Below are 12861 nucleotides of genomic sequence, written 5' to 3'. Positions count from 1 at the left end.
TATTTCAGCATAATAAATCGGTTAATAACTACAAACCATTATAACTTGAAATATTTCCATGAGCAGCAGAGTATTGTTCCTGTACCAGATGAATGTAAGATACAGGATCATGTTCCTAATGCCCAGAGCTAAATGTAAACCATGTGCTCTGCGTTGTGCACACTGTCAGTCCGTCTTCTGGTTGCACATGTGCTCATGTGAACTTTAACCTCTATGTTCAAACAGTATATAATACATTGACATGACATCAATAGTTGTTTACCAGGAAAATGCATCTTTCTCATGTTTTTCTGTGCAGAACATTGATCCTAAGCTTAATAAATAATATGCTGGGGGTTACAGAGGTGCCCACTGCAAATATCCTACAATAGCCTCATGACTCCAGCTCTTATGTATATTGACAGCACCTGCTAAGTATAGCAGAGATCAGACAATGCAAACAGACGCTTATCCCAGACCAGTCCATACGGTAGCTTCCTAGTCCATCAATATCTGTGCCAACTCCAGCCGACCATGATGGAGGGAGGGGGCAACAATGCAGGGGCACAACATAGTGATCTGGTATCTTAGGGCAGATATTGGGGATTATATGGCTATAGGTTTAGAGTAAATATTAGTATTATCATACATGGTGATTCCTGACCTCTAGACCCTTTCCTCCGAGGAATGATCTTCTACCTGCACTATGTATAGCCAAATGTCCTCTGACACTGACCATACACAGTGTAACCTATGGAATAGTCCTCGTCTCTGTAGAAAAGAGAATTTCAATGTGACATCTGCTATAAAAGTAACTAGGTAATAATTGGACAGGAAAGGTGCACAGACTATATGAAGTGCTGTATGCAGGAGTAGCAGAGCTGACTTTTGTCACAGGCAGTATAAGAGGAAAAGTGCACAGACTGTATGAAGTGCTAGGTAATTGTGGCACCACTATGCAGAAGTAGCAGAACTGATTTTGACACTATCCATATAGAGGAAAGGTGCACAGACTGTATGAAGTGCTAGATAATTGTGATACCACTATGCAGGAGTAGCAGAGCTGACTAGTATAGGAGGAGACATGCATAGACTGTATGCAGATGTAACAGAGCTGTGTTTGTTATTGTCAGTATAAGAGGAAACGTACACAGTTTGTATGCAGATCTAGCAGAGCTGATTTTGTCATTGTCAGCATAAGAGAAAAGGTGCCCAAATTGTATGAAGCAGAGGTATACCTTGAAGCTCCCGGGTCCCAGTGCACAATATGTAGTGGGACCCCTACCGATATTATTTCATATTTTATGTGGCAGGGAAATCTTTAGGGCCCCCTCACGGTTAAGGGCCCGGTAGTGACTGTTGTTGGTGCATCCTCTACAGCTACTCCCTTGGTATGAGGTGTTAGGTAACTGTGACACAGCTGTGCAAATGTAGCAGTGCTGATTTTGTCATTGTCAGTGTAAGATTCATACAGGGGTGTAACTTGAGGGGGTGCAGTCACACCAGGGTTTAGGATACTTAGGGGGCTCATAAGCACTGGCATCAGTATTGAGACTGCAGCTGCCATATGGCCCATAAACCAAGGAGACCCACAGATTATACTAACCACACTAAGTGGTGGCTCTTCTGCTGATCTCCACCGGTGTTTGTTGCAGGGTCTGCAGTAGTGATGTCACATTGAGGGGATCTCTGTTTTCTATAGATATCTCCTGCCTGTGGCCACTTTTAACCTAAACCATGACACCCCCTCTACTAATACGTTAGGACACGTCTGTATCATTGACTGTGTATAATAACAGATTGTGATACCATTAAGAATATGTGTGGTGACCAACTCAGCTCTGCTGCTTCTGCTACTATGTACAGTATATCTCTGTCTATACTATGCAGCAAGCTGTGCAGCGGTTACACTTGTTGTAAGCACATGTAACACTTGTAGAAGTCCAAGTTCACATTTGAGAAGTGGTAGCAGACGGCTCTTGTGGGCTGTATACCCCTCCCTCATTAACAAGCCTCTACCCCGCACACAATGTGGCTGTATACATTCCACACAATTGTATTTCTCTTGTATACACAGCTGGGAAGCCAGAATAAAGCAAACTATGTGTAGCCAAGGGAGAGGAATCATGTGCCCTGCAGACACACAGCTACCAGCCTCCACACCACTGACTCATGGCTGGGGGAGGGGGAGAACATCTGTCTTACAGACAGAATCCTAAACTTTCCAATATTTGTGATGCTGTTGTTAATAAACACTTGGACGGTTCTCGGTTTGTGCACAACATTAGACGAAGATGGGAGGGGGAGTAATATCTGCTGAATGACCTGCCAAGTATCACCCAGACGTTACTCCGTGGTCTAGTCAATGATGTGTTAGCCACATTTTTATTTAAAGAGGATCCATCACCTCCCCTAAATCCTCGGAGCTCTTCATTCCTCTGGAGTATGTTTTCTAAGAACTTCATGCTACCTCCGATGCCGCCCCTGCTACCTCTTGTGTCACCCCCTCTACCTCTTAGATTGTAAGCTCTTGTGAGCAGGGCCCTCAGTCCCATTGTGTGAAGTGACTATTTCTCTGTAATGTATCTTTATTTCTGTACTTGAACCCTACAATTTGTACAGTGCTGTGGAATATGTTGCCTCTATATTAATAAAATGTATTATTATTATTATTATTATTATTATTACATTTTGCCGTTCTCCTTTCTATTCCTTCTAGAAAACTATGAATACATTGACATGTGGGTGTTACCGGTTACCGGTTACAATGTTGTCAATGCCAGATTATATAGGGACTCACTTGTCAGTTTATTCATACATTTCTAAGAGGGACAACAGAATACCAATGCAACACACAGTGCTATGGAAAGATTATCCAGAATTGGTATTTTATGGGGAATATAACTATTGAATCTGTTCTTTCTACAATTGTGGATTTCCATAAATGTCAGCCCATGTCCTCATGCTTTCCTGCATAAACTATTGCAACTTTCTTCTCTATGGTCTCCAGCTATTTCGCTCAGCTCCCCTCCAGTTCACCGTCAGTTTTGCAGTACTGTTACCTACCCCCCTTCAGTCCTTTTGTACCCCTCCCTTATACCAATACTTTCACTGACTTTCACTGGTGAATCCAGCTTGAAACTTTGACACACACAGAGTTGACCACAATCTGTCCCCTCCATACAGCTCTGAAATAATGCCCCAATACCTCTCCACAAGTAATCTCTGACCCACACAAGACCTGCGTCTTCACTCGCCTCTTATTTGCTGTTCACACAGCTGCTTCCAAGATTTCTCCCAAGTATCCTCCATACTCTGGAATTCAGTATGCCAGTACATAAGACCACCCCCCACATTCACAACCTGAAAGCTCCCTTCTCTCTATCACCTCTACAATACTATCTGAACAGCTTGTACCCTCACTCACTGTCTCTATCCAGCTGCCTTTATAGATAGTAACAGGCAGGGCCCCTCTCTCTCTCTATATATAGTCACTAGCTTAGTTCATGTTTATTATACTAGATTTGATATTTTCTTGTATGTATATAAGCCCTCTTCATAAGTACAGCACCATGGAAATTACAGCGTTCTAAAAATACAGGATAAAAATAAGATTTACTAAAACCGACACATCCTCTGTAAAGGGAGTCTGTCACTGGAGTCTGGCAGTCAGTGCCTCTGTTGCTGAGATATTAAGGAATAAGGGCATTGCTGCTTCCCTGTTTGGGGCAACAGACATGCCCTCATTGCTCCAAAAGGCACAAAAAGGAACAAAAATGGTACCGATTCAAGAAACCACTGTTTGATTCATGTGACTCTAACCTATCTATTTGCAGGGCTGGGGTGATATGCTGATTCTGGGGACCCTAACCTATCTATCTGCAGAGTTGTGGTGATATGCTGGGGTCTGGTGACACTAACTTATCTATCTGCAGGGCTGTGGTGATATGCTGGTTCTGGTGACCCTAACCTATCTATCTGCAGGGCTTTAGGTAATATGCTGGTTCTGGTGACCTTAACCTATCTATCTGCAGGGTTGGGGTGATATGCTGATTCTGGTGACCCTAACCTATCTATCTGCAGGGCTGCGGTGATATGCTGGTTGTGGGGACTCTAGCCTATCTATCTGCCTGGCTGGGGTGATATGCTGATTCTGGTGACCTAACCTATCTATCTGTAGGGTTAGGGTGATATGTTGGGGTCTGGTGACCCTAACCTATCTATCTGCAGGGCTGCCCTGATATGCTGGTTCTGATGACCCTAACCTATCTATCTGCAGGGCTTTAGGTAATATGCTGGTTCTGGTGACCCTAACCTATCTATCTGCAGGGCTTTAGGTAATATGCTGGTTCTGGTGACCTTAACCCTACCTATCTGCAGGGCTGGAGTGATATTCTGTTCTGGTGACCCTAACCTATCTATCTTCAGGGCTGGGGTGATATGCTGATTCTGGTGACCTAACCTATCTATCTGCAGGGCTGGGATGATATGCTGGTTCTGGTGATCCTAACCTATCTACCTGCAGGGCTGGGGTGATATGATAGTTCTGGTCACCCTAACCTATCTATCTACAGGGTTGGGGTGATATGCTGGTTCTAGTGACCCTAACCTATCTATCTACAGGGTTGGGGTGATATGTTGGTTCTAGTGACCGTAACCTATCTATCTGCAGGGCAGGGGTGATATGCTGGTTCTGGCGACCCTAACCTATCTATCTGCAATGCTGAGCACTGACAGAGTCCCTTTAAGAGTACTGTAAATATCTGTATATCGAGCTGTGGTTATACAGTGACCCAGCTTTCCCAGACAGCAGCACATCCCTTGTTGTCATATCACTGACTTATTAAGAACATTTATCATTCAGGAGCTTAGGAAAGATGGGTAATAATGCAGCGCAGTAATGGAAGCCTTTAGTGGCTGTTGCGCTTGGAAAGATGAAACTATAACAACTGAACAGAATTTTTAACAACTTGATATAAGAGGGCAACGCGGGGTCTTATAGTTGCTGATGGTTTTTATGATTTCAGCTAGAAAAGCGGGATAACTCAGGAATATGCAGTCTTTTGTTGCAGACTTCAGAAGCAACTAACCTTTCCAGAGGTAACATAACTCGGAGTTAACAGCTACATGTCACATTCTGAGGAAGAGGCCATTAGTCATGTGGGGAAGTCAATGCTAAGGGGGTTATAATGATACAAGGAAGTGCACAGACCACCCTCATATTCACACCATCATTCAAATCACAGCAGTGCTAGAAAAACTCACTGAGGTCTGGGCAAGTGCATGCGACTAGCAATACCCAAACTTCCCATATTCCCTAGTAAAGACTCTTAAATAAGTTCAAAGACCGCTGAGACACCATGACATCCCAGGCGCTGAATGCTTGCAGTGTTCGCCAGTGATTTATGGTGTTTAGTCTAATAAGTGATCGCTTGTGGCCATATTGTGGTGAAGTTAGGAGAACAAGGCTGGCCCTATCAACCACATGATACATTTATCAGGAAAACCCCATTAATATGCATCTAGTATCTAATTCACAGAAGTCCTGTGCTACTAGGGGATAGAAGCAACGCAAGACCCTCATAAAATTATTACAGAAATAATGTAACAAGAAAGGAATAATAAAATAATAGTCAGTGTAACCATTAGTAATATATTGCTAATAATAATAATAATAATAATAATAATAATAAGCATTTCCCTTCAATAACAAACACTAACCAAGAAATAAATAGAGATTTCAAATGTATCAATCCCTTAATAAAATCTGCTTTAGGAAAAGATGGATAAAACCCACTTGTCCACCATTACAGGTATGGTTTGTGACCCAGCTTTGCCACACACAAAAAGAGCAAGCCTGCTTGTACTTCCCCTACTCAGGGTAAAGATGGACAGCTGTCCCTGTGGGAACGGTACTGAAGTTCATTTTTTGTCACCCAGCTTTCCTATAAGCAGATATGACATATGATATAGATTTAAGACTGTGGAAACGTTCTTCAAATACATTTATAGGTTATGATGCCTCACCAAGGCTGGATTTTTAGTCTCAATAAATCATTTTAATTTATCAGATTTTTTTATTATTTTATTTTCTGAATACATATATACACAAATATAATATATGGTTTATAAATAAGATATCTTAAGATAGCAGTGTTCAGTTTGACTATGGAACCTGAGGATATTCAGTATTGCAATAATAACAATTGTATACCTCTCAGTGTAAGCAATGCAAATTCTACTAATATACAAGAACAACTATACAAACCAAAAACATAGGAAAGCCAGTACAAGGCATGTGGAGTGTATGGCATCTGCCAGTCTGGATCACGTTCATACATACCTGTTACTATAGAGCAACAATCTAGACTTCATTTTTTTTTTTTTTTTTATAGTTATTATTTAAGGAATCTTTCAGAGACCTCCCATTTGGCCAGACCACCATTTCTCCTGTATATAGATCATTCAATATGACTGTTGTAGGGACTTTGCAACCTGTCATCCTAACCTGCCTGGACATATACATTAGAGTGATTTTTAGTTATAGCACCATACTGTGCCCTTCAAGAAATGATACCATAATATCTATAAGAAGCTGAGAGATGAGAAGACAGAATCCAAGCTGTAGGTGCAAACAGTGGTTAACTTTTCCCTAGATGAAGATGCATTACCACTTGCACGGCCTAGAGGGCGCTGCACTACAATACATGAAGTTACCTGCAGCTGAAGTTGAATGTGAATATACTGTGTATATATCTATACATCTTTATATTTCCTTTATTGAACATCATTTGAAATGGTTACATTTTCATATGATATAAAATGGCAAACATCTGTGCTATGAATCCCCACCTATGTAAATGTCCCTGTAAATACTAGTGTGGTGGATGGAAAACTTACCAGACCAGCTGGATCTTTTATTTCTCTTCTATGGTTATTTTATGGATAACCCATCAGCTTCTGCAAATGGACCTTCTGCTAAGTGAGAACTTTTCTCTCTTGCAGTCCCTTTCTTTGCATAGCCACAAGGGAAAGTGCAGAGTATACAGTCAGGAAATCCACAATCCAGCATCACCAGTAAAGGAAATATCCTCAATTTCTGGACATTAAAGACATGAGAGGTAAGAGAGGAGCAGCCCACAGTGGAAGAAGGGAAGAAACAAAACACAAGGAATATCCAAGGAAGGGAAGAAATCCAAGTTGTCAGGACATGTCTGAGCAGAGCACAAGTGATTGAAGTTAAGGAGCTGCTGTAGCAGAGTGTGCTTCTCCTGTGTCTGCCTCTCCTGCAGCCACCACTGGGACAAGGCTTTTGGTGACGTCACACTTTCCTCCACCACCCCCTCACTCCATGGACAGGATAGCCTCAGAGCCCAGGGACTGTGCTGTGCGCCTCCAAGTAGTCCAGCCTGGGCTTCATTGTATTGCAGACTGGCTTCTCACTGTCTGCCAGGCTGTACTGCCTCTTGTTGTTTCATTGTATCATGCTGAGCTATTGCTTATCCTTTCTCCTGACAATCCTTTTCCTCATTAAGCTTTCCCAATTCCTTCTTTTCCTCGCCTTGGCTTTTTTTTTTTTTTTTGCATTCATGTATTTATCTTCTATCACATCCCCCCGTCACAGGCTCCCTCCCCGCTCTTGTATTGATAGGCACCTGAAATGAGAGAGGAGGACAAGACACAGATGTCCCTGAGCTAAATTTAAAAAGCACCGATCATTTGTCGCTATTGACTTGTAGGAAAAAAGATTTGGAGCAAAACCCTGCTGATCTGTGAGCCATGGCATTGCGATTAGACATCCCAGGAGGGACACGCATCCGCTCACCTTCATTTAGTTCAAAGAACAGAAATGTTAACACACGAGCAAAAAAAAAAAAAAAAAGATTTGATAGTGGCGGGAATGTTCTGCAGACGGTTACAGCAATACTGGGGTCACAATGTGTCTTGTCTGAAAGAAATCTAAAGCTTTGTTGCCTTGAAGGAAGGGGGGGGATTTTGAGAACCTTTTTGGCTGGCGGAGGATGAGGTGGCTTCAGACCAGGAATAGCAGGCTTACTCAGAGTTATCTACCGCTGAGATAACTGTGCTGGTTTTAAGGTTGCTGCTTCTTCTTGCGCTAATGAACGCACTATTTCTCGATGGAGGAAGCTTACAAGACTTTTATATTCAATTCCATCCAGCTCCTGAGACCGGCGACATACATTTTTTATAAGCCTTGTTTGGTTTTTGTTTCAAAGCCTAATGTCATTTTTAAAAGTTAAATTGGGAAGTTGAAATTGGGGGCAGTTGGCAGGTTCCTGTCCCGGGTCACATGGTATAGCTTAGGAACTCATGAACACTCCATGGGTCAATTTTCACTGACTTCTGTGGACTCTTTTATGCAGGGTTCACACCAGCGCTTGCACTACATTCGGGGATTCCGTTCCCCTCTCCGCATGAAAATTGCGGAGAGAAAAGAACTGCAAGCGCTTTTTGGGTGGAAACCAAATGGACCCCCTTATAGTCTATGCAGTCCCCTGGATTCGTAAGGTAACCACTTTTTTATGCGTGTTAGGTTTCCCTAAGCGGACCCCCCGAACGGAAACCCAACTCAGATGTGAACCTAGTCTTACAGGCACGCGATTAGGATTGTGTGCAAATTTTCCATGCGGGTATCAATGCAGAAAATCAGCACCGTAATCCATTAGCATTAAAGTCAATAAGAAATTCTATTTGTCATGCAGATTTTTTCCGTGCAAAAATTGACCTATTTTGCAAATAGTATATAAATGTATTTCCTTTCTATGGATCAAATTTTAAAACATTGTTTCAAAATCCAGATGTCAAAATCCGCATGTATGTGTTTGAAGATCATCACCAAAATACAGAACAGTTAGTGCAGATTTCTGTACATGTGGAGTTTTCCTCCATGCAAACCCTCACCATGTGCATGTGCTATATTACTGTCAGGTGTACATGGTAATGTGTAAGGAAATAACACTTTATAAACCATTACTCACCTCACCACTCCAGTGCTCATGCTTCGGTGGTCCCAACAGTGATGTGATGTCCATCCACGTGAGGACCCTGGCCGCAGTCATATGATGCTGATATACATGCCACTAGACCATTGCATCCCTAAGTGGAACACCGCAGAACTGTTATATTTTTGTTGACAATTTTGTTAATCTTAAAGGAGAAATGTACCTAAAAATCATCTTCCTATCAGTAGAGGTATGTCATTCCATATTGCCATCGTTTCCTAAACTGAACAGGTGGCACACATTATGAAGCACTTCAGATTTCTGCTGTTCTCATGCTTGTAAGGGGGCATTCCATTTTTGGTCTATCAGAGTACCATTACACCTTTTTCTTCAGGTGTATCCTTGAATTGTCACTTTCTATTGAAGTGACTAGTGGCCAATACTGTGTTATGCCTTGCCATGTATGTAAAGGCAGACACTGTCATTGCATCTTCACAAGTATTGTACATTTAAAGGGGTTGTGCACTTTCAGACCAATATTGAGTGACACATGTTATTGTTTGTACAATAAAAAGATATACAATTTTCCAATATACTTTCTGTATCAGTTCCTCACAGTTTTCTAGATCTCGGCTTGCTGTCATTCATTCTGTTACTTCTAGTGGATAAACCTCTGACCATGGTCATGTGATTTATGGTCCATGGTCATGTGATGAGCACACAGGTGCACAGCTGATTACCAGGCGGATGTCTGATTACTGGGCCGTGACTATAACGAGCGGCACCTGTGTGCTCATCACATGACCATGGACCGTAAATCACATGACCATGGTCAGAGTTTTATCCTCTAGAAGTAACAGAATAAATGACAGCAAGCAGAGATCTAGAAAACTGTGAGGAATTGCTACAGAAAGTATATTGGAAAATTGTATATCTTTTTATTATACAAACAATAACATGTGTCACTCAATATTGGTCTAAAAGTGGCCAACCTCTTTAAGGTCATAGTGTAGTGAGTAGTGTTGGTTGCAAAAATTGGCTGAGTCCAAAGGATAAATCCTGGTGTGGCCTAATTTTAAAAGGGGGCTTCCTAGAGCGTCTTGTAGTCAGAGTAGTGGGAGCATGTTTTGGGCAGAATGTTACTATAGTGCACATGTCCAGAGATAGTAGCAGAGAGAAGGATCTATGAATTGTCTTGCTTAAGATTAATAGAGATCATGAGATCTGATGGGTCAGACCGCACTACTATATTGTGGACCTACTCTGGCTTGCTGCTTCTGTTTGAACTTGCAGTGTGCTCAGTGAGTAAGAGGGCCCTGGATCCTGCAAGTGGTTATGAATCACTGTCTACTAATGGGCTGTGAGAAGAGATGCCCAAGATTCATAGATTGACTTAGATAACCTTCTAAGCTCTGTAACTGGCAGTTATTGCCAGTGCGCTTGTGTACTCCATTCACTTCTATGGGACTGCATTCTATGGGATTATAGTCCCAGAAGCCCTGTAGCAATGGAGTGCAATGGTGCTCTATTCATTAGGAGGGTTTAGGAAAACTTTCATTTCCTCATCCTCCTGATCACTGAAGGACTTGGTGATCGTGCTCCGATAGGATAGGACTTGTTGATCGGGATCCCAGCGATAGCACACTTATGCCCATTCTGCAGATAGGGGAAAATTGTGAATATCAGCACAACCATTTTGAGAGTTAAATTAGCAATGGTATAGACAGCGCTGCACCTCCCATGAGGCGACCTGAAGAGACCGCTTCAGGCGGCGCTATGCCGGGGCCCGAGGGAGGGCGGCATTTTTGCTGACCTAAGCCAGTCCAGGTCAAGCTGTCCTGGACTGGCTTAGCGTCACCGTCTCGGCAGCCCGGCACGGGAAGCGAGCAGTGGATTGGGGCGGCTCTGTGGACGCAGCGCTACTCCAGCGGCCGCCCCTCACGCTTAGCGGAGAGCAGGTCCTCTCCCTGCTAACGACGCTCGCTCCGCTCGGCCCTGGGGGGGGGGCAGCTTTCTGGCATCCGCCTCAGGCGGCACAAACCCTAGGTTCACCCCTGGGTATAGAGGATGTGTCGGTAATAGCACAACCCCTTTAACAAGGTGAATAGCAGGTTGACATATTGAACCACTGGTCAGTGCATCAGCTCTTCATGGCCAGTTGCGCTATATACAGTACAGAGCTGGAAGCAGTTGGCTCCAGTCCATGCATAGTGGCTAGGCATTGGTAATGCAGCTCAACTTTCATTGAAATCAAAGGGAATGCTTGACTACTATACAGAGCATAGAGATATCTGCTTCCAGCTCTGTTCTGTGTATAGTACACGTGCAGGGGCTCGCTGTTGGCCCTCACCCATCAGATATTTATGGCCTATCCATATTATTATAGCCATATAATCCATATAAACAGTTATTTTATACACATATGTATAGTCATTGTGTTGCTTTGTACTAATTATGCTCCGCATTGCTATGTACTGTATATAAATATACTCTTATTATCCGGCTGACTTTTCATCTAATAAAGTGATCATTTGATACTTTTCTACATTTCTACTTGCTACATGTTAATTGGTTTTAATTGGGCTTCGAGAAGGGCTCTGCGTGATCTGAAAGCTTGTGAATATATAAACACTTTGTGCGGTTTTCACATATAGTTGTAAATATATAGTTTATGGATTCTGTACACAACATATATTGGAATGTGCTGAGGACGACTGAAGGGTGTTGGACATTTGGCATGTATACATCCATACTGGACATTTGGAAAGCATATCACACTACTGTGCCAACCGATTAAGGCTCAGGATGGGGTGTCAGTACTAGGCAGTGTGTGATGGGTTATATAACCAGTTAGGACGAAATGATTCAGGGGACATGCATGTTTTGATTTCCTATTAGTGTCAGTCAGTGTAATTGAAGTCCATCCTTGAGTCTTATCATTATGAACACAGCCGGCGTCAGTCAGAGCCATAAGACGGAAGCTCACATGCAGGATTGACTGACACTGTGTTCATTACCTCTTATAGGAGCTGCTCACTTGTTGAACACCTTCAGGCTCATTTACTTCACTTAGAGAAGAAGTATCTGTGAAGACTCGAGCAGGCGTAGTGCATTATTCATATCATTCAGTAATAAACAGATGATAGGTTATTTTAGTAGCTATACCTCAGCATGTTATTGATGAGATGGTGAGAAATATGCGTTTGATTCAGATTCCAAAGTCTTTGTATTCCTTGCGGAGCCTGGGTCTGCCATAAGCCATCCCGTTGTTAAAGGCAAGTACAAGATAAACCTTGTGAGAGCGGGAGATGAGTCAGAATGGAAGCTTGTAAATATGTTTATCTGATGCAAATGCTAAATGTAGAGAAATGTGTAAAATAGAATACAAATGGAAATGTGAGAGTCCTTGACTGCAAAACTCAAAGTCTAGATCTGGGAAATTCTTTTAATTTGTTACTAATGGGTTTTTCACAATTTATGGATTACGGTTAATATATTAATGTTAATGTATAAGTCAATAAAATGTATGTGTAAAATGAAAAGGAGGTATGTCAGATCCATAATCACTCCCAGATATAATATATGATGGAGGGGCCTATAGTAGTATCTGGAACATATAGAATGGTCAACGATAAGGCTGAGTGCATGCGCCTGCCATGGACATATCAGCTCATGGACAAGGAATCAGTGAAGCTGTGGCGCAGGTGGGGAGGTAGATTGATGTGTTGGGTGTCAGTATGTGCCACATATAGAAGGAAAGCTGGTGCTTGTGCTTACACTGCCATAATCTTGCTGCATACATCATACATGTTAATATCCAGTTTACTTGCTAGATTGTTTAATTTCCAGGATTATGATCTCTCTGGAGGTCCACCTTTGGTTACCCTAAACCGCTCACAGTGTTCCTTCTCAAACCCAA

General features: G+C 42.4%; 1 protein-coding gene across 1 annotated transcript in view; it reads right to left on the bottom strand.

Moving 5' to 3' along the window:
* The window catches only part of FAT1 (FAT atypical cadherin 1), a 198483-nt gene extending 190953 nt beyond the window's left edge, over positions 1–7530 (bottom strand). The window contains exon 1 of the mRNA XM_075258798.1: positions 6880–7530. The gene's annotated coding sequence lies outside the window, so the exon portion shown is untranslated. The remainder of the gene's footprint in view (positions 1–6879) is intronic.
* Between the last annotated feature and the right edge of the window lie 5331 nt (positions 7531–12861).

This window comes from Leptodactylus fuscus, chromosome 1 (genome assembly GCF_031893055.1).
Source record: "Leptodactylus fuscus isolate aLepFus1 chromosome 1, aLepFus1.hap2, whole genome shotgun sequence".
Taxonomy (NCBI): domain Eukaryota; kingdom Metazoa; phylum Chordata; class Amphibia; order Anura; family Leptodactylidae; genus Leptodactylus; species Leptodactylus fuscus.
This window is presented reverse-complemented; position numbering and strand designations above follow the sequence as displayed.